We start from the raw sequence: 20,580 nt of genomic DNA on the forward strand, positions 1-20,580 counted from the left end.
CCAGTGGGTGAGCTGGAGTTCCCAGTGAATAGACTGGGGACGACATCCTGTAGTGCTCCAGAGCCCTCACTAAGGCCCTCCAGTAGCCTTGGCCCAGGCCTTGAGGAATGGTGAACCTCTCCCCATCCCTGTCTCTGCAACCTACTAGCAGTGGTCATCTTCCTGGGCCTTAGTCTCTGAGGACTGGTCTCCTCAATTGGACAGCCTGAGGAGACAGGGCCTATTGGGTTGGGTGCCTGGCTCAATCAAGGAAGAGATCTGGGCAGAAAGTGAGAACCTTGCCCTGAAAAAGCTGCCAAATGAGATCTGTTTCTGCTTATCCAGGATGGGACATTTCAAGGTGAAAGTTGTGCCTTGAGACTTGCCCTCTCTTGACAGGGCAAGAATGACAGAAAATAACATTCATCTGGTAGAGACATATAGGAACATTATTACCTGACCATGACCTAACTTTAAGCACAAAGGATGTGACACCAAGAAGTCTGTAACAACTTACCTCAACTCTCTCTGACATTGCTTTTAAATGTACTTAACTGAAAACATTCAGTAACTTTGGGTTCTTAGGGCAAGAGCCACCCACATCCTTCTATGAATCTGTAATAAACCTTTCCCTGTTCCAAACTCTAAGATTTAGTTTTGATGGGCCTCATTCTGCATTAGGCACATGGATTTGCAATTTTGATAACAACCATACTGTCGAAGGGCTGACTTGGCCTCTCTTAAACAACAGCAGAGACTGGCCAAGTGCTCACAGTCATCCATAACAAACCCACTGACTAGGCTTGGCTAAACTTTAGCCATGCTTCTCTCCTCTGAGCTTCAGCTTTCCCCCACGCTTGAGCAAGCGCTAAGAGTGAGACATATCTGACTCCTTTGACAGCTCCTTCTAAGAATCAGCTCACTACATGTAGAAATACTTCCTGTCAAACTGGTCCATTATGCTGTCTGTTCATCCATCCCCACCTCTTTCCCAACCTCTCTCTCTCTCTCTCTCTCACACACACACACACACACACATACAGACACTTACACACACACACATAGTTGCTGTGCACCCTCCTCACCTTCCATGTTAACGAAATATTTTTTTCTGTTCCACTTTGAGACACGTTAAGCACTTGTGTTCAAAGCATTCTCCCTACTGCAAATAGTTCATTTCATTTGTTTAGTTGTGTCCAACAGTGTGCAACCCCATGGACTGTAGCACACCAGGATTCCCTGTCCATCACCAACTCCCAGAGCTTGCTGAAACTCAAGTCCATTGAATCCCCGATGCCATCCAACCATCTCATGCTCTCTCATCCCCTTCTCCTTGGCCTTCATTCCTTCCTAGTATCAGAGTCTTTTCCAATGAGACAGTTCTTTGCATCAGGTGGACAAAGACTGGGAGTTGTAGTCAGCCTCCTCCTGCTAGTGAATAATCAGAACTGCTACCACACGTCCATGGAGTGGTGGCTGAATGGGCACAGGAGGGACTATAGAGCTACTCCACATTCAAAGTCAGGAGTGGTGGCAGTGAGGAGATATACCTCGTCCAAGGTAACGAGCAGTGGCTGTGCTTTGCTGGAGCAGCCGTGAAGAGATACCACATGTTCAAGGTAAGAGAAACCCACGTAAGATGGTAGGTGTTGCAAGACGGCATCAGAGGGCAGACAAACTGAAACCAGAATCACAGAAGTCTAGTCAATCTAATCACGCTAGAACCACTGCCTTGTCTAACTCAATGAAACTAAGACAGGCCCTGTGGGGCCTCCCAAGTTGGGCGGATCATGGTGGAGAGGTCTGACAGAATGAGGTCCACTGGAGAAGCGAAGGGCAAAGCACTTCAGTATTCTTGCCTTGAGATCCACATGAACAGTATGAAAAGGCAAAATGATAAGATACTGCAAGAGGAACTCCCCAGGTCATTAGGTGCCCAATATGCTACTGGAGATCGGTGGAGAAATAACTCCAGAAAGAATGAAGGGATTGAGTCAAAGCAAAAACAATACCCAGTTGCGGATATCACTGGTGGCAGAAGAAAGGTCCAATGCTCTAAAGAGCAATATAGCATAGGAACCTGGAATGTTAAGTCCATGAACCAAGGCAAATTGGAAGTGGTCAAACAGGAGATGGCAAGAGTGAACGTCACATTCTAGGAATCAGTGAACTAAAATGGACTGGAATGGGTGAATTTAACTCAGATGACCATTCTATCTACTATGGCGGGCAGGTATCCCTCAGAAGAAATGGAGTGGCCATCATGGTCAACAAGAGAGTCCAAAATGCAGTAGCTGGATGCAATCTCAAAAACTATAGAATGATCTCTGTTCGTTTCTAAGGGAAAACATTCAATATCACAGTAATCCAAATCTATGCCCCAACAAGTAATGATGAACAAGTTGAAGTAGAACGGTTCTATGAAGACCCACAAGACCTTTTAGAACTAACACCCCCAAAAGATATCCTTTACGTTATAGTGCACTGGAATGCAAAAGTAGGAAGTCAAGAAACACCTGGAGTAACAGGAAAATTTTGCTCTGGAGTATGGAATGAAGCAGGGCAAAGGCTAATAGAGTTTTGCAAAGAGAACATACTGGTCATAGCAAACACCCTCTTCCAACAACACAAGAAAAGACTCTACACATGGACATCATCAGATGGTCAACACTGAAATCAGATTGATTATATCGTTTGCAGCCCAAGATGGAGAAGCTCTATATACAGTCAGCAAAACAAGACTGGGAGCTGACTGTGGCTCAGATCATGAGCTCCTTATTACCAAATTCAGATTTTAATTGAAGAATATAGGGAAAACCTCTAGACTATTCAGGTATGACATAAATCCAATCCCTTATGATTATACAGTGGAAGTGAGAAATAGATATAAGGGGCTAGACCTGACAGATAGAGTGCCTGATGAACTATGGATGGAGGCTCGAAACATTGTACAAGAGACAGGGATCAAGACCATCACCATGGAAGAGAAATGCCAAAAAGCAAAAGGGCTGGCTGGGGAGGCCTTACAAATTGTTGTGAAAAGAAGAGAAGTGAAAAGCACAGGAGAAAAAGAAAGATGTAAGCATCTGAATGCAGAGTTCCAAAGAATAGCAAGAAGAGATAAGAAAGCCTTCCTCAGTGATCAATGCAAAGAAATAGAGGAAAACAATGGAATGGGAAAGACTAGACATCTCTTAAAGAAAACTCGAGATACCAAGGGAAAGTTACATGCAATAATGAGCTCGATAAAGGACAGAAATGGTATGGACCTAACAAAAGCAGAAGATATTCAGAAGAGGTGGTAATAATACCCAGAATAACTGTACAAAAAAATCTTCATGACCCAGATAATCATGATGGTGTCATCAAACACCTAGGGCCAGACATCCTGGAATGTGAAGTCAAGTGGGCCTTAGAAGGCATCACGAAGAACAAAGCTAGTGGAGGTGATGTAATTCCAGTTGAGCTATTTCAAGTCCTGAAAGATGATGCAGTGACAGTGCTGCACTCAATGTGCCAGCTAATTTGAAAAACTCAGCAGTGGCCACAGGACTGGAAAAAGTCAGATTTCACTCCAATCCCCAAGAAAGGTAATGCCAAAGAATGCTCAAACTACTGCACAATTCCATTCATCTCACATGCCAGTGAAGTAATTCTTAAAGTTCTCCAAAGCAGGCTTCAGCAATATGTGAATCAGGAACTTCCGGATGTTCAAGCTGGTTATAGAAAAGGCAGAGGAATCAGATGTCAAATGGCCAACATCCGCTGGATCATGGACAAAGCAAGAAAGTTCCATAAAATATCTATTTCTGCTTTATTGACTATGGGAAAGCCTTTGACTGTGAGGATGACAGTAAACTGTGGAAAATTCTGAAAGAGATGGGAATACCAGACCACCTGACCTGCCTCTTGAGAAAGCTCTAAGCAAGTCAGGAAGCATCAGTAAGAATTGGACATGGAACAACAGACTGGTTCCAAGTAGGAAAAAGAGTACATCAAGGCTGTATATTGTCACTCTGCTTATTTAATTTATATGCAGAGTGCATCATGAGAAGTGCTGGGCTGGAGGAAGCACAAGCTGGAATTAAGTTTGCCAGGAGAAATATCAATAAGCTCAGATATGCAGGTGACATCACAGTTATGGCAGAGAGTGAAGAAGAACTAAAGAGCCTCTTGATGAAAGTGAAAGAAGAGAGTGAATAAGTTGGCTTAAAGCTCAACATTCAGAAAGCGAAGATCATGGCATCTGGTCCCATCACTTCATGGGAAGTAGATGGGGAAACAGTGGCTGAGTTTATTTTTCTGGGCTCCAAAATCACTGCAGATGGTGACTGCAGCCATGAAATTAAAGGAAGCTTACTCCTTGGAAGTGGAGTTATGACTAACCTAGACAGCATACTAAAAAGCAGAGACTCTGTGGGAGAGGGTGGGTGATTTGGGAGAATGGCATTGAACATGTATAATATCATATATGAAATGAATAGCCAGTCCAGGTTCGATGCATGATACAGGATGCTTGGGGCCGTTGCACTGGGATGACCCAGAGGAATGGTACGGGGAGGGAAGTGGGAGGGGCGTACAGGATGGGGATCACATGTACAACTGTGGCAGGTTCATGTTGATGTATGGCAAAACCAATACCATATGTAAATTAATTATCCTCCCATTAAAATAAATAAATTTATATTAAAAATAAAAAATAAAAAGCAAAGACATTACTCTGGCAACAAGGTCTGTCTAGTCAAGGCTATGGATTTTCCAATGGTCAGGTATGGATTGAGAGTTGGACTATAAAAAAGCTGAGTGCCAAAGAATTGATGCTTTTGAACTGTGGTGTTGGAGAAGAGTCTTGAATGTCCCTTGGGCTGCAAGGAGATCCAACCAGTCCATCCTAAGGGATATCAGTCCTGAGTGTTCATTGGGAAGACTGATGTTGAAACTGAAACTCCAATATTTTGGCCACCTGAAGCGAAGAGCTGACTCATTGGTAAAGACCCTGATTATGGGAAATATTGAGGGCAGGAGGAGAAGGGGACGACAGAGGGAGAGATGGTTAGATGGCATCACCAACTCAATGGACATGGGTTTGGGGGGACTCCACGAGTTGGTGATGGATAGGGAGGCCTGGTGTCCTGTGGTTGATGGTGTTGCAAAGAATCAGACACGACTGACAAACTGAACTGACTTCCTCTGAGTCTTTCAGTGGAGACCAGTCCTTCTGTCTCCCCATTTGTCTCTGCCTCTCTGAATTTAAGTGCATCAATTATCTATTATGGTCTTGAAGGGGTGATCTTGTGGGGGAGCATCCTTGTACAGTGTGTACCATAGTCAACGGGGGGTGGGCGTGGGGCTGGATTTGATGGACCACAAATCACAACTTTCCTTAGGTTGTGCCAGCACCTATGGCTTGGAAGTTCAGTGGTACCAGGTCTTGCCATGGTCCAGCCCCACCTATCCAGGGTATTCAAAGGAGAGACGGGGTAGTCGAGGATCAGGAAACAATTGCTTAATTAAATATTAATTAAGGATATAAAGAGTAATAGAATGAGGATAGCTCAGTGAGGAAATTCAGTGAAGAAAAACGGCTGAGTAGCTTGGTTTACACGGGAGACCAATAAAACTTCAAGACAAGAAGTTTGCACCACTTATGTAGGCCTCAGGCATCCTTCCATTCTCCTGAAGGAGAGGAGACATTGAGGCCTCCCCGGTCGGATCTTAGAAGCCCAGGCGTAATTAGTAAGCATGGTGGGTTCCACGCTCCAGATGGAGACTCAGCCAGAGTGAGAGAGAGAGCGACATGGGGAGACCAAGTTTTGGTGAACAAGGCCTGCACTTTATTTTCCAAAGTAGTTTTTATACCTTAAGTTATGCATAGAGGATAATGGGGGAAGGGGTGGAGTCATGCAAGGACAGCAGTTCCTGGTTCTAATCGAAGCCAGGCTTTCAAACTTATCATATGCAAAAGTTAAGGTGATTTACATCATCTTCTGGCCAGGAGGCCTGTTAACATTTTAAGAAACTTATTTTTCTCTAAAGGTGATTATTCCAAAATCAGGCACCAGCCTCCAGAAAAGGACTGGACAAAGCTGCATTCCTATAGGACAAAGGTGAGGTGGGCTCAATCAAGAAAAGAATTAACTCAAACGTCCAAGGTTACAAACATTGAGGCTACTACTTACATTTCTATACACCCATTATATCAATCAATACACTGCCAAGGACACAGTAGGTGAGGAGTATGGAGATTTAGCAGCAAACATTGGCCCAATAAGTGAAAAACCCTTCACCAATACAATTTTTAATCAATCTTTTAACTACTGAAAGGAATCTGTGTTTAGACAGTTTAGAACATCTCCCGCCTCTCACAGTTGGGAGGCTCTGAACAATCACATGTGGCTGGAAAAACCTATTAGGGCAGGCTAGAGGATTTCCAAAGGAGTTTGTAGGTTGAAACACTGTCATACCCAGGAATTATTTACTGGAGCTGTAAGCTAACTCTTTTTTCAGGAAGACGTAGTGGGGTGGCAGGCCCCGTAAAGTCAGAGGTGTAAGTGAAAGCACAAAGCAGAAAGTAGGCAGACACTGGTTTTGGGGATAGATGTTCAAGAATTTCCAGGGAGACTCCTGAGGCTCGATCACGCGATTGCATATGCCGAGCCTCCTTCCTCATGACCTTTGTCATGGGCGGAGTTCCTCACACTGGCTCCCAGCAGTGATAGAATTCCAGTTGAGCTATTCCAGATCCTGAAAGATGATGCTGTGGAAAGTGCTGCACTCAATATGCAATATGCACTCAATATGCAATATGCCGGCTCCCGGCAAGGTCTGAAGCCAGATGTGAGGCAGAGACTTCCTTTTCCTCAGTGGCTTTTACTGTCCTATTGGGGGCAGTGTGGGATCTCAATTTTCTGGAACAGAAGCCCTGAATGTCAGGCCAGATCTGGCTGTGTTCCCTCAAGTATGTATGCTCCCCTCTCCCGGCACTGCAACCCTTGCCACAGAGGGAAAAGAGGAGCATGTTCTGGTTAGAAAAATAACAAAAGGAGCAAATCTCCAGGATGGGTGCTTACAGAGATCCAGGCTACCTCCCACGTGCCATCTGTGCCATCATCAGTAGCTTCTCCTGCCGTGCTTAAACATACCTTCTGGTCTGAGACCTCTTGGTCCCTCACAGCTAATCACTTCCCCCAGATTCTGCTATCCCTGCCCTGTTGAAGAGGGGTGCTATTGGGCAGGTGAGGCCTTCATAGTCTCTGGGCACATACTGGGTCATCTGCTGTGGCAGTCTGGCCTCCATCAGAGATCAGGACTTCTCCTGATACGCTGCCTATAAAAATGCCCTCCATGAGCATGACCCCGGCTCTTCCACCTGCATGCTGCCCTGGGCCAGATGCACCCCTGTTTCCCACATCCCAGCTGTCAGCCTTGTCATGGCAGCCCCTGCTCCAGTGCAGTTCAGCCACACGGAGTAAGCAGGGCGTGTGTAAGTGTCAGCAGTTGTTGAGAAAACAGGCATCCACAAATGCGATCTCCATCTGTCCTCTTCATTGTGGCTTGGGAGCAAGCCCCTGAGCACATGCTCCTGGAGGGGGGAGTCCGGGCTTCCTACAGACTTCCTGTTAGTCCACATAGCCCTGTAACCATCTAACGGTGTTTCGCTTCCCTGTGTCAGACCCCAAGACTTGTGTGTCCAATATATGGCTCGAAGCGCTCACACCCAGTGCATATCTCCAACCGTGTAACCTCCTTTATATTCTGAGTCCTCTCCCATGGGCACACGTCAGGACTTGAATCATCCTTTTCCCTTCATATCCTGTTCCCTGTGGATCTTTCTTAGAGAATAATTTTGGGAAAATATCGGCATTTTCCAATTAGATTTTTGAGCTAATTGTTCTACATGTTGATGGATTCTTTTTATTTTTTTTTCATTTGAGTATATTTGATTTACCATGTTGTGTTTCAGGTGTCCAGCAAAGTGATTAACCTTTACATATACATGTATTTGGGCTTCCTACTTGGCTCAGTTGTTAAAGAATCACCCTACAATGAAGGAGATTCGGGTTCAATCCCTGGTTTGGGAAGATATGCTCAGAGTGACATGACGAGCCTCTACAGTATTCTTGCCTGGAGAATCTCATGTACAGAGGAGCCTAGCAGGCTACAGTCCATAGGGTCACAAAGAGTAGGGCACATCTGAATCAACTGAGCTTGCACAGTCACAGATACATATATCTGTTCCTTTATAAATTCTTTTTCCATTTCTGTTGTTACAGAATTTCAAGCAGAGTTCCCTGTGGTTTGTAGTAGGTCCTTGTTGGTTATCTATTTTATATATAGTGGTATCTATATATATGTTAATCCCCAACTCCCATTTCCTCCCCAGCCCCAAATTGTCATTTGGTAACTATCAGCTTGCCTTCTATGTAGATGTGTTTTTTATGTTCTTTAGGGGAGGCAGTTTAATCGATTGAAGTTGTCCTACTTTTCTATTTTTGCTTTGGTTGCCTATGCTTTCGGTGTCACATACATAAAATCACTTCTAAGACCAATGTTTACAACTTCTCCAGGATGTTTTCTTCTAGTTGATTTATAGTTTCAGATCTTGCATTTAAATCTTTAATCAACTCTGAGTTGAGTTTTTTATGTGGTATAAGGTAAGGGTCCTATTTCAATCTTTTGCATTCAGATTTCTAGTTGCCCACGGCAGTTAATTGAAGAGATGGTGAGGTGAAACTTAATCATGATCATCTCAAGGCAGTAATGAGTGACAAGCCTGTAGGAAAGGCACTGGAGTGAGGGACTTGGCCAGGAGCATGTAAAGTTTGGGGACTCCCACTTGATTCCCGCTGATATGTGGATGTGATCCTGGGCAGATGCATTCTGACCCTAGGCACATAGACTTTCTGTTGACATCTGCCAATCAAGAGAAGCCTCTGGGACAGCAGTATTGTGCACTCATCATGAATCCATGGGCACTGCTTTGGCTTTTGCATTTGGTGTCATGAAAATGGGTGGTCTTAATACAAAGACATAGAGTTCCTCTTGACTACTGATAAAATAAGCTTCTCATTTAAGTTCCTTTGACTTCTGATCCACTCTCTAGTTTATGGGTTTTACTATATTTTCAAACAGATTCTTGGACGTACATGGCAGAAGAGATTAATTCTCTCCCGAAAGTCTTAGGTAATCCAACTTCTGATAATATTTTATATGACCACACTGTTGATTTCTAATCCGTTTACTTCTCTGGCATGCATTTCTGATAAGATACATACTCAAAAATTTATCCTTCACACTGCATGTAATGAACTGTAAGTGATTAGAGAATGTGAACATATTAATACACAAGAGAATGATTAAGTACATTTGCTTGGTAGGTGACCATTTAGCTGGCCTCAGATGGTTGCTAGTTTTTGAGTCACAGAAGAAAGGATGGACACAGACATAGAGTAAAGTAGAAGGTCTTAGGGAAATCACTGTATCAGTCAATAGAGGTTGTTATGGACACAAATAGAGGGGTCAGTTGGAGTGTATTCATAGCGCACCTGTATAAGTGGAGTATATAGATTTTCTACTACTCTTTGTGAGTGCTAATGAGCAAACACCCCACCCCAATACAGCACAGCATTTGCAATAGGACTTGTCATGTTTGAATCACAATATACTGTCCTTTTCCAGGAGAGTTACAGTATCTGATATTGATTTATTGTTGTTGATCTAAATGAATATAGCCTTTCTCAACTCATGACGTAGTATTTATGTTTTTCTCTTTTAAGGCTAAGAGTCTTTGGATCCTTTTTTTTGTTGTTGTTATTTATTATTTTTTAAAAATTTATTTTATTTTTAAACTTTACAATATTGTATTAGTTTTGCCAAATATCGAAATGAATCCGCCACAGGTATACCTGTTTTCCCCATCCTGAACCCTCCTCCCTCCTCCCTCCCCATACCCTCCCTCTGGGTCGTCCCAGTGCACCAGCCCCAAGCATCCAGTATCGTGCATCGAACCTGGACTGGCGACTCGTTTCATACATGATATTATACATGTTTCAATGCCATTCTCCCGAAACTCCCCACCCTCTCCCTTTCCCACAGAGTCCATAAGACTGATCTATACATCAGTGTCTCTTTTGCTGTCTTGTACACAGGGTTATTTTTACCATTTTCCTCAATTCTTTCTGCAAGCTGGCAGTATATCCATGTATATAAAATATATACCAGGGCTACTTTAGGGAAACAAGGCCCTCTAACCTCCACCTTTGGTCCACCTCAGGAATTTCCTGATAGCTCAGTTGGGAAAGATTCTGCCTTCAAAGCTGTAGACATCAGTTCAATTCCTGGGTAGGGAAGGTCTGCTGGAGAAAGGATAAGCTACCCACTCTAGCATTCTTTGGCTTCCCTGGTGGCGCAGCTGGTGAAGAATCCATCTTCAATGTGGGATGCCTGGGCCTGATCCCTGGTTTGGGAAGATACCCTGGAGTAAAGGAAGGCCACCCACTCCAGTATTCTGGCCTGGAGAATTCCATGGACTGTAGAGTCCATGGGGTCACCAACTGTCGGACACGACTGAGCAACTTTCACTTTCAGCTCTTCAGGCCTAGTAATTTGTTACCTTCCCCTACAGCAAGTATTTCAGTCAGTCCTACAACAGGGCATTAAAGTGTGATAGTGTTAAATGGTGATAATATATACAGATCTGGAATCACTGCACCCACCTATCAGGGCTCTCTGTCCATATCATCCTGGTAGATGCTTACCTGACTAATTTTCACAGGCAGAGTTGATAGTTCTCCCACTTCCTTTGAAAGGACAACAAACCCAGGGTCCTCCTTCACTCTTAATGATTTTAAATCACATTCAGGGACTGATTTTGAATCATCAACTGTGTCTCTCAGGAGTTAAAGCGCCCGAAAGATTTAACTAGGGAGCTGCAGTCCAGATAAAAGATACCGTAGCATTGACTTAAAATCTGAACTCAACTCTTTTGATGTAGATGGTGAAACTCTGTTTTAATTACTTCTAAAATGCTTTCTGAAAACACACGGGATTCCTCTGGTAGAGACTCTGCCTTATATATCTCCATGTTTGATTGATTGCTCCTTGAAACTATACAAACACTTCAAAACTAAAGTTAACACCAAATTAAATATTCAATACTCTTCTTTTTAAACCACGAAAACTTGTAGAACTTGGAATAACAAAAGAGTTTATTGGGGAAGAATGTTTTACGACTGTAGTTATTTAGAAATACTAGGGGATGATGATAAATATAAGACCAGCTTTTACACAGTCTTAAAGTAATACTTTTATCAAAAGTCTCTGTCCTGACTTTTCTGTCTGTCCAGTGCTTAGGACTCCATGAATTCACTAGAAGGGGAACCGGTTGAATCCCTGGTCAGGGAACTAAGATCCCACAAACTGCATGGTGCACCCCACCCAAAAACATTATCTGTGTGTCGTGATCGTGTTAGTCATCTGCACCAGGATTGGGCCAAGTCCACTGACCTGCCCTGGGAACACACTGCTCCCACAAATTTCTTAGAATAACAGTGGCCTAATTAATATTCGGTCTGATCCCTCCAAACATTATTTTAATCTTTGGGAGTGCTAATAATGGGTTTTAGTTGTATCCGCTTTTTGTGCCTCTTGAGCACCTTTAGCTGACAGCATAGGTGAGTGATACAACAAAGCCAATTATGAGGTAAATGGCCAGGAGGTGATTTCTGCCTTCCTCACTCAGGGGAAGTATGACATTCACCATCCCCATGTGAAGCCCCACTTCCCATCTGGGTTCTGGCAATCTAGACCCTAATGTCACTCCACACCCCAAACAATGGCAGTAACACTGCACCACTACTCCTTGCCGCTGAGATCAATTGTTAGACAAGGTTATTCACCTTCAGTGCAGACTCCTGACCCAGTCGAGACCTCTACTCTCTGGCTACCTGGGGATCTGAGGGTCTGTTCCCTCAGCTCTTGGGACCCCACATCCCTCCCCACTCAGGTGCCCACCTCTTTGCTTCCTTCCCTCCCTTCCCATCAGAAAATTCACACACACACAAATATCATCTTTTCACCATTTGATGTGTATTTTAATAGGAGCCATCAGTTTACCATGTTAGTGTGAGAGTCAGTCTTTTCCTGGTTGGCCATTACTAAGAGCAGACCTCTGGAGACACAATTCTAAACTGTCTGACCTTTTCTATTCAGTTACTGGCTGCACAGCTTGTACTTCTCCATGGTCTCTTTCTGGGGTGGCTGCGGGTACCTTCTCTTTTGATTCTGCCTCCTTCTTTGACTCTGCCTCATATTTTGGTACCCTTTTCAGCATTGATTCAGTTTCTTACATGCACAGGAACAGAAAAAACAGTTTGGTTTTCTTGAACCTCATGGTCATATTCCGTGCCTTGAAAGACAAGAGAAGAGTATTAGTTTTGAGGAAAGGGAATAACTTCTGAGTTGGAAGGGAGATTTCATGAAAAGGGATGTGGGCTGATGAGGGCTTTTGTGGCAGGCAAGGGAGGTGTAGAGATCTTGGGCAGCAAATTCAATAGAGAATATGGGGAGCATAGATGGAATCATCTTACCTTCACACTGCCTTTGTATCTCTGTTTACAAAGGGTCTTCTTTGATCCTTTCACCCTTGAAGCACATCACATTGGAACTCTTCGTGTCTGCCAGGGCTTCCTGGTTACCTTATGATGATAGCATGACATGGCCTAACTCAGAATCTCTGCCTCTGTCCTCCCTATATATACCTTCTCAGGACAATGAGGAGCCAGACCCTTCAGTCTGACTGGTCAGCTAGGTACTGCCCCAGCCAAAGGTGGCTTTGGGGTCTTAGACATCACAATGTACCACTGTGCCCATCAACATGGGTTAGTGGGTGCTGAGGGGGGCCATGATACATCTTTCTCACCCCTGACACCTCTGTGTCTGATTCTAGGGAGTGGTGATTCAGGGGCATGGTGTTTCTTCTCATGACCCTCAGACTTTCCTTCAGTGCCCTTTATTCTTTGACTTATATGCCCCCCTTCAACACTCCTGCCTCCTCCATCCCTGTATGAACCTCTACCAAACACTTCTCACTCCAAATCTGTTCCTCCTAGTCATTTCATCTTTCCACCACCCTCTTCCTATTGGGGGTTCTTGAGGGGCTTAAGGAACTTAAGAGCGAGTACTTAACATGGAAAAAGTAATTAAGAACAGGTTGGATGATTTTGCTACTCCAGTGAGCTTTAGAGACCCCAAGACTTGGTGAATCCTCAGTCTGTGGCCCCAAGGTCTATACACAGTCTCCATAAAATTACACATCAGAGCCAAGAAAGTCATAAATGTCTCCTCCACTAATATTGTTGGGGACACTTCAACTCTAATATTGAGTAGGAAAACTCAACTTGACCCATCTACCAGAAATACATTGCCAATTAAAAAAAAAAAAAAGTAAGGTGCCCAAAGGCAAGATTCAGATGACCAATGCACCACTGTTTCTTGACTGAATCACTTCCCCAGTGGTCCCTCATTGACAGTTATCATCAGGTAGGGCCCAATGTGGAGCTGACCAATAGCTGAGCAGGAGAAGTACCAGTAGGTATCTCACTGATAGTTGGTTTCTTATTGGCAGGGCGGAGCGATGCACTGTCCAATTGCTGGTCAAGACCTGTTGCTTAGTACCAGATGTGGAGTAATACAGCAAAGAAATGGCTACCTGCTAGTGGCTGTGGTCATGCTGCTCTGTTCCATAAGGATATGATGGGTCCACTGTGCATTAAACTTTTTGACTGACTCCTTTCCCACCGCAGATTTTGATTTCACATGCTTGTTTAACTTTTGTACATCATTCTTTTCATTGTATTTCCAGGCATGACAGTCAGCAGTGCTTATCTATATGGCCCTCCAACAGCTGCCACATGATTGCATGTGCTGCATATATTATAGCTAATATTTCAAAGCCAACAAGAATGTCAAAGCCAGCCCACTTTGAGAACTACTTTGACAAACCTTAACCTCACAGTGATTCTTATTCTATTCACAATGTAAAAGAGCAGAGTGAGCACAGCCCTATGCACTTAGCTATTGATGTGCTTCATTTCAACCCACCCTGGTCCTAGGCAACAGGTGTAGCTCAGCATTGCTTGGTGTCTCTGATGGCCCAATTGACAAGCAGCAAACTGTCAATGAGTGACCATTCATTATCCTGCTCAGCTATTGGTCAGCACCACAATGGGCCCTGCCCCTCAGTTACTGTCAAGAAGGGAGTATTGGGGAAGTGATTAAGGAAGAGTAGTGTGGTGGCCATCAGCTGAAAAGTGAGAGAAGAGGCAGATTCAGGCTTTATTTTGTAGGGCCTGGAAATCACCCAGCCTTGGACCAGTGGGGGAGCTGGAGGTCCCAGGGAATACACTGGGGATGACATCCTCTAGTGCTCCAGAGCCCTCACTGAGGCCCTCCAGTAGCCTTGGCCCAGGCCTAGAGGAGCGGTGAACCTCTCCCCAATCTGTGTCTCTGCAAACTACTAGCAGTGACCATCTTCCTGGGCCTCAGTCTCTGAGAACTGTTCTCCTCACTTGGACAGCCTGAGGATATAGGACCTATTGGGTTGGGTGCCTGGCTCCCTCAAGTATGAGAGCTGGCCACAATGTGGGAAACTTGCCCTCAAGGAGCTGCCGAATGAGATCTGTTTCTGCTTATCCAGGATGGGACATTTCAAGCTGAAAGTTGTGCCTTGAGACTTTGCCCTCTCTTGACAGGGCAAGAATGACAGAAAATAACATTCATCTGGTAGAGATATATAGGAACATTATGACCTGACCATGACCTAACTTTAAGCACAAAGGATGTGACACCAAGAAGTCTGTAACAACTTACCTCAACACTCTCTGATATTTGCTTTTAAATGTACTAAACTGAAAACGTTCAGTAACTTTGGGTTCTTAGGGCAAGAGCCACCCACATCCTTCTATGAATCTGTAATAAACCTTTCCCTGTTCCAAACTCTAAGATTTAGTTTTGATGGGCCTCATTCTGCATTAGGCACATGGATTTGCAATTTTGATAACAACCATACTGTCGAAGGGCTGACTTAGCCTCTCTTAAACAACAGCAGCGACTGGCTGCTGTTCACAGTGTGTTCACAGTCATCCATAACCAACCCACTGACTAGGCTTGGCTAAACTTTAGCCATGCTTCTCTCCTATGATCTTCAGCTTTCTCACACGCTTGAGCAAGCACTAAGAGTCAGACATTTCTGACTCATTTAAAAGCTCTTTCTAAGAATCAGCTCCCTACAAAAACACTTCCTGTCAAACTGCTCCATCATTCTGTCTGTTCAACCATCCCCACCTCGTTCCCCATCTCACACACACACATACCCACACACACACATACACAAACTTACACTCACACACATAGTTTCTGCACACCCTCCTTATTTTCCATGTTAACGAAATATCTCTTTCTGTTCCATTTTGAGACAAGTAAAGAACTTGTGTTCAAAGCATTCTCCCTATTGCAATCAGTTCATTTCATTTGTTCAGTTGTGTCCGACTGTGTGCAACCCCATGGACTGCAGCACACCAGGATTCCTTATCCATCACCAACTCTCAGAGCTTGCTGAAACTCAAGTCCATGGAATCCCTGATGCCATCCAACCATCTCATCCTCTCTCATCCCCTTCTCCTTGGCCTTCATTCCTTCCTAGTATCAGGATCTTTTCCAATGAGACAGTTCTTTGCATCAGGTGGACAAAGTACTGGAGTTGCAGCTTCAGCATCAGTCTTTAATGATTAATCAGGACTGATACCACACGTCCATGGAGTGGTGGCTGCATGGGCACAAGAGGGACTAAAGAAGCTACACATGTTCAAGTCAGCAGTGGTGGCAGTGAGGAGATGTACCTCGTCCAAGGTAAGGAGCAGTGGCTGCGCTTTGCTGGAATAGCCGTGAAGATACACCCCACGTCCAAGGTAAGAGAAACCCACATAAGACGGTAGGTGTTGCAAGACGGCATCAGAGGGCAGACACACTGAAACCAGAATCACAGAAATCTAGTCAATCTAATCACACTAGAACCACAGCCTTGTCTAACTCCATGAAACTAAGCCAGGCCCTGTGGGGCCTCCCAAGTTGGGCGGGTCATGGTGGAGAGGTCTGAAAGAATGTGGTCCACTGGAGAAGGGGAGGGCAATTCATTTCGGTATTCTTGCCTTGAGATCCTCATGAACAGTATGAAAAGGCAAAATGATAGGATACTGAACGAGGAACTCCCCAGGTCAGTAGGTGCCCAATATGCTACTGGAGATCGGCGGAGAAATAACTCCAGAAAGAATGAAGGGATTGAGCCAAAGCAAAAACAATACCCAGTTGTGGATGTGACTGGTGACAGAAGAAATGTCCAATGCTATAAAAGCGTTATACCATAGGAACCTGGATTGGTAAGTCCATGAATCAAGGCAAATTGGAAGTGGTCAAACAGGAGATGGCAAAAGTGAACGTCAACATTCTAGGAATCCGTGAACTAAAATGGACTGGAATGGGTGAATTTAACTCAGATGACCATTCTATCTACTATGGCGGGCAGGAATCCCTCAGAAGAAATGGAGTAGCCATCATGGTCAACAAAAGAGTCCAAATTGCAGTAGCTGGATGCAATCTCAAAAACTATAGAATGACCTCTGTTTATTTCCAAGGCAAACCATTCAATATCAGAGTAACCCAAGTCTATGCCCCAAGAAGTAACGATGAGGAAGTTGAAGTTGAACGGTTCTATGAAGACCGACAAGACCTTTTAGAACTAACACCCAAAAAGATGTCCTTTTCATTATAGTGGCCTGGAATGCAAAAGTAGGAATTCAAGAAACAGCTGGAGTAACAGAAAAATTGGCTATGGAGTATGGAATGAAGCAGGGCAAAGGCTAACAGAGTTTTGCAAAAAGAACACACTGGTCACAGCAAACACCTCTTCCAACAACAGAAGAAAAGACTCCACACATGGACATCAGCAGATGATTTAAGGGACTAGACCTGACAGATAACAATGCCTGAAGAACTATGGACGGAGGTTCATGACATTGTACAGCAGACAGGGATCAAGATCATCCCCGTGGAAAAGAAATGCCAGAAAGCAAAAGGGCTATCTGGGGAGGCCTTACAAGTAGTTGTGAAAAGAAGAGAAGTGAAAAGCACAGGAGAAAAGAAAAGATATAAGCATCTGAATGCAGAGTTCCAAAGAATAGCAAGAGGAGATTAAAAATCCTTTCTCAGTGATCAGTGCAAAGAAATAGAGGAAAACAAGGGAATGGGAAAGTCTAGACATCTCTTCAAAAAATTCGAGATACCAAGTGATCATTTCATGCAAAGATGGGCTCCATAAAGGACAGAAATGGTATGGACCTAACAGAAGCAGAGGATATTAAGACGAGGTGGTAAGAATACCCAGAAGAGCTGTGCAAAAAAAAATCTTCATGACCCAGATAATCATGATGGTGTGAGCACACACCTAGGGCCAGACATCCTGGAATGTGAAGTCAAGTGGGCCTTAGAAAGCATCACTACCAACAAGGCGGTGATGGAATTTCAGTTGAGCTATTTCAAATCCTGAAAGATAATGCAGTGAAAGTGCTGCACTCAATATGCCACCTAATTTGGAAAACTAAGCAGTGGCCACAGGACTGGAAAAGATCAGTTTTCACTCCAATCCCCAAGAAAGACAACACCAAAGAATGCTCAAACTACCGCACAATTTCACTCATGTCACATGCCAGTAAAGTAATTCTTGAAATACTCCAAAGCAGGCTTCAGCAATATATGAATCGTGAAATTCCAGATTTTTAAGCTGGTTATAAAAAAGACAGAGGAATCAGAGATCAAATTGCCAACATCTGCTGGATCATGGGAAAACCAAGAGAGTTCCATAAATATATTTATTTCTACTTTATTGACTATGCCAAAGCCTTTGACTGTGTGGATCAGAGTAAACTGTGGAACATTCTGAAAGAGATGGGAATAGCAGACCACCTGACCTGCCTCTTGAAAAACCTCTATGCAGGTCAGGAAGCAACAGTTAGAACTGGACATGGAAAAACAGACTGCTTCCAAGAAGGAAAAAGAGTACATCAAGGCTGTATATTGTCACTCTGCTTATGTAATTTATATGCAGAGTGCATCATGAGAAATGCTCGGCTGGAGGAACCACAAGCTGGAATCAAGATTGCTGGGAGAAATATCAATAAGCTCAGATATGCAAATGACACCACCGTTAAGGCAGAAAGTGAAGAAGAACTAAAGAGCCTCCCGATGAAAATGAAAGAAGAGAGTGAAAAAGTTTTCTTAAAGCTCAACATTCAGAAAGCGAAGATCATGGTACCTGGTCCCATCACTTCATGGGAAGTAGATGGGGAAACAGTGAAAACAGTGGCTGAGTTTATTTTTCTGGGCTCCAAAATCACTGCAGATGGTGACTGCAGCCATGAAATTAAAGTAAGCTTACTCCTTGGAAGTAGAGTTATGACTAACCTAGACATCATATTAAAAAGCAGAGACTCTGTGGGAGAGGGTGGGGTGATTTGGGAGAATGGCATTGAAACATGTATAATATCATATATGAAACGAATCACCAGTCCAGGTTCGATGCATGATACAGGATGCTTGGGGCTGGTGCACTGGGATGACCCAAAGTGATTATATGGGGAGGGAGGTGGGAGGGGGTACAGGATGGGGAACACATGTGCACCTGTGGCAGGTTCAGGTTGATGTATGGCAAAACCAATACCATATGTAAAGTAATTAACCTCCCATTAAAATAAATAACTTTATATTAAAAATAAAAAGCAGAGACATTACTTTGGCAAAAAAGGACTGTCTAGTCAAGGCTATGGTTTTTCTAGTATTCAGGTATGGATTGAGAGTTGGACTATAAAAAAGCTGAGCACCAAACAATTGATGCTTTTGAACTGTGGTGTTGGAGAAGACTCTTGAGAATCCCTTGGACTGCAAGGAGATCCAACCAGTCCATCCTAAAGGATATCAGTCGTGAGTGTTCATTGGAAAGACTGATGTTGAAACTTAAACTCAAATATTTTGGCCACCTGATGCGAAGAGCTGACTCATTGGTAAAGACCCTGATGCTGGGAACTATTGAGGGAGGAGGAGAAGGGGAAGATAGAGGAAGAGATGGTTAGATGGTATCACCACCTCCATGGACATGGGTTTGGGTGGACTCTGCGAGTTCGTGATGGACAGGGAGCCCTGGTGTGCTGCGGTTCATGATGTCGTAAAGAATCAGACACGACTGACAAACTGAACTGACTTCCTTTCAGTCTTTCAGTGGAGACCAGTCCTTCTGCCTTCCCATTTGTCTCTGCCTCTCTGAATTTCAGTGCATCAATTATCTATTATGGTCTTGAAGGGGTGATATTGTTGTAGAGCATCACTGTACAGTCTGTACCATAGTTAGCAGGGGCTGTGGGTGGGGTTGGGGATGGATTTGATGGACCACAAGTCACATCTTTCCTTACAGTGTGCCAGCACCTATTTCTGGGACGTTCACTGGTACCAGGTCTGAAGCCAGATGTGAGGCAGAGACTTCCTTTTCCTCAGTGGCTTTCACTGTCCTATTTGTGGCAGGGAGGGATCCCAAGTTTCTGGAGCAGAAGCCCTGAATATCAGGCCAGATCTGGCTGTGTTCCCTGAAGTATGTAAGCTCCCCTCTCCCAGCACTGCAACCCTAGCCACAGAGGGACAAGAGGAGCATGTTCTGGTTAGAAAAATAACAAAAGGAACAAATCTGATGGCTGGCTGCTTAGAGAGATCCAGGCTACCTCCCACGTGCCATGTGTACCATCACCATCAGTAGCGTCTCCTGCCCTGCTTAAACATACCTTCTGGTCTGAGACCTCTTGGTCCCTCACAGCTGATCACTTCTCCCAGCTTCTGCTATCCCTGCCCTGTTGAAGAGGGGTGCTATTGGGGCAGGTGAGGTCCTCATAGCCTCTGGGCACATACTGGGTCATCTACTGTGGCAGTCTGGCCTCCATCAGAGATCAGGACTTCTCCTGATACACTGCCTATGTAAGTGCCCTCCAAGAGCATGACCCCAGCTCTTCCACACGCATGCTGACCTGGGCCAGATGCACCTCTGTTTCCCACATCCCAGCTGTCTTCCTGGTCATGGCAGCCCCTGCTCCAGTGCAGATCAGCCACACGGAGTAAGCAGGGTGTGTGTAAGTGTGGGCAGTTGTTGGGAAAACAGGCATCCACAAATGCGGTCTCAATCTCTCCTCTTCATTGTGGCTTGGGAGCAAACCCCTGAGCACATGCTCCTGGAGGGGGGATTCCGGGCTTTCCACAGACCTCCTGTTAGTCCACATAGCCCTGCAACCATCTAAGGGTGTTTCTCTTCCCTATGCAGACCCCAGGACTTGTGTGTCCAATATATGGCTCGAACCACTCACACCCAGGGCATATCTCCAACCGTGTCATCTCCCTTATATTCTGAGTCCTCTCCCATGGGCACACGTCAGGACTTGAATCATCCTTTTCCCTTCATACCCTGTTCCCTGTGGATCTTTCTTTGAGAGTAAGTTTGAGAATCTTTCTGCATTT

At 44.4% G+C, this 20,580-nt stretch overlaps 1 long non-coding RNA gene across 1 annotated transcript; it reads right to left on the reverse strand.

Moving 5' to 3' along the window:
- Positions 1-9,808: 9,808 nt before the first annotated feature.
- On the reverse strand, positions 9,809-20,573 carry LOC133242737 (uncharacterized). Its single transcript, XR_009734888.1, has 2 exons — positions 12,567-20,573; positions 9,809-12,385 (listed from the first exon to the last, which is right to left on the reverse strand). It is a non-coding gene; the product is annotated as an uncharacterized LOC133242737 (long non-coding RNA).
- Between the last annotated feature and the right edge of the window lie 7 nt (positions 20,574-20,580).

Source organism: Bos javanicus, chromosome X (assembly GCF_032452875.1).
Source record: "Bos javanicus breed banteng chromosome X, ARS-OSU_banteng_1.0, whole genome shotgun sequence".
In the NCBI taxonomy this organism is placed as follows: domain Eukaryota; kingdom Metazoa; phylum Chordata; class Mammalia; order Artiodactyla; family Bovidae; genus Bos; species Bos javanicus.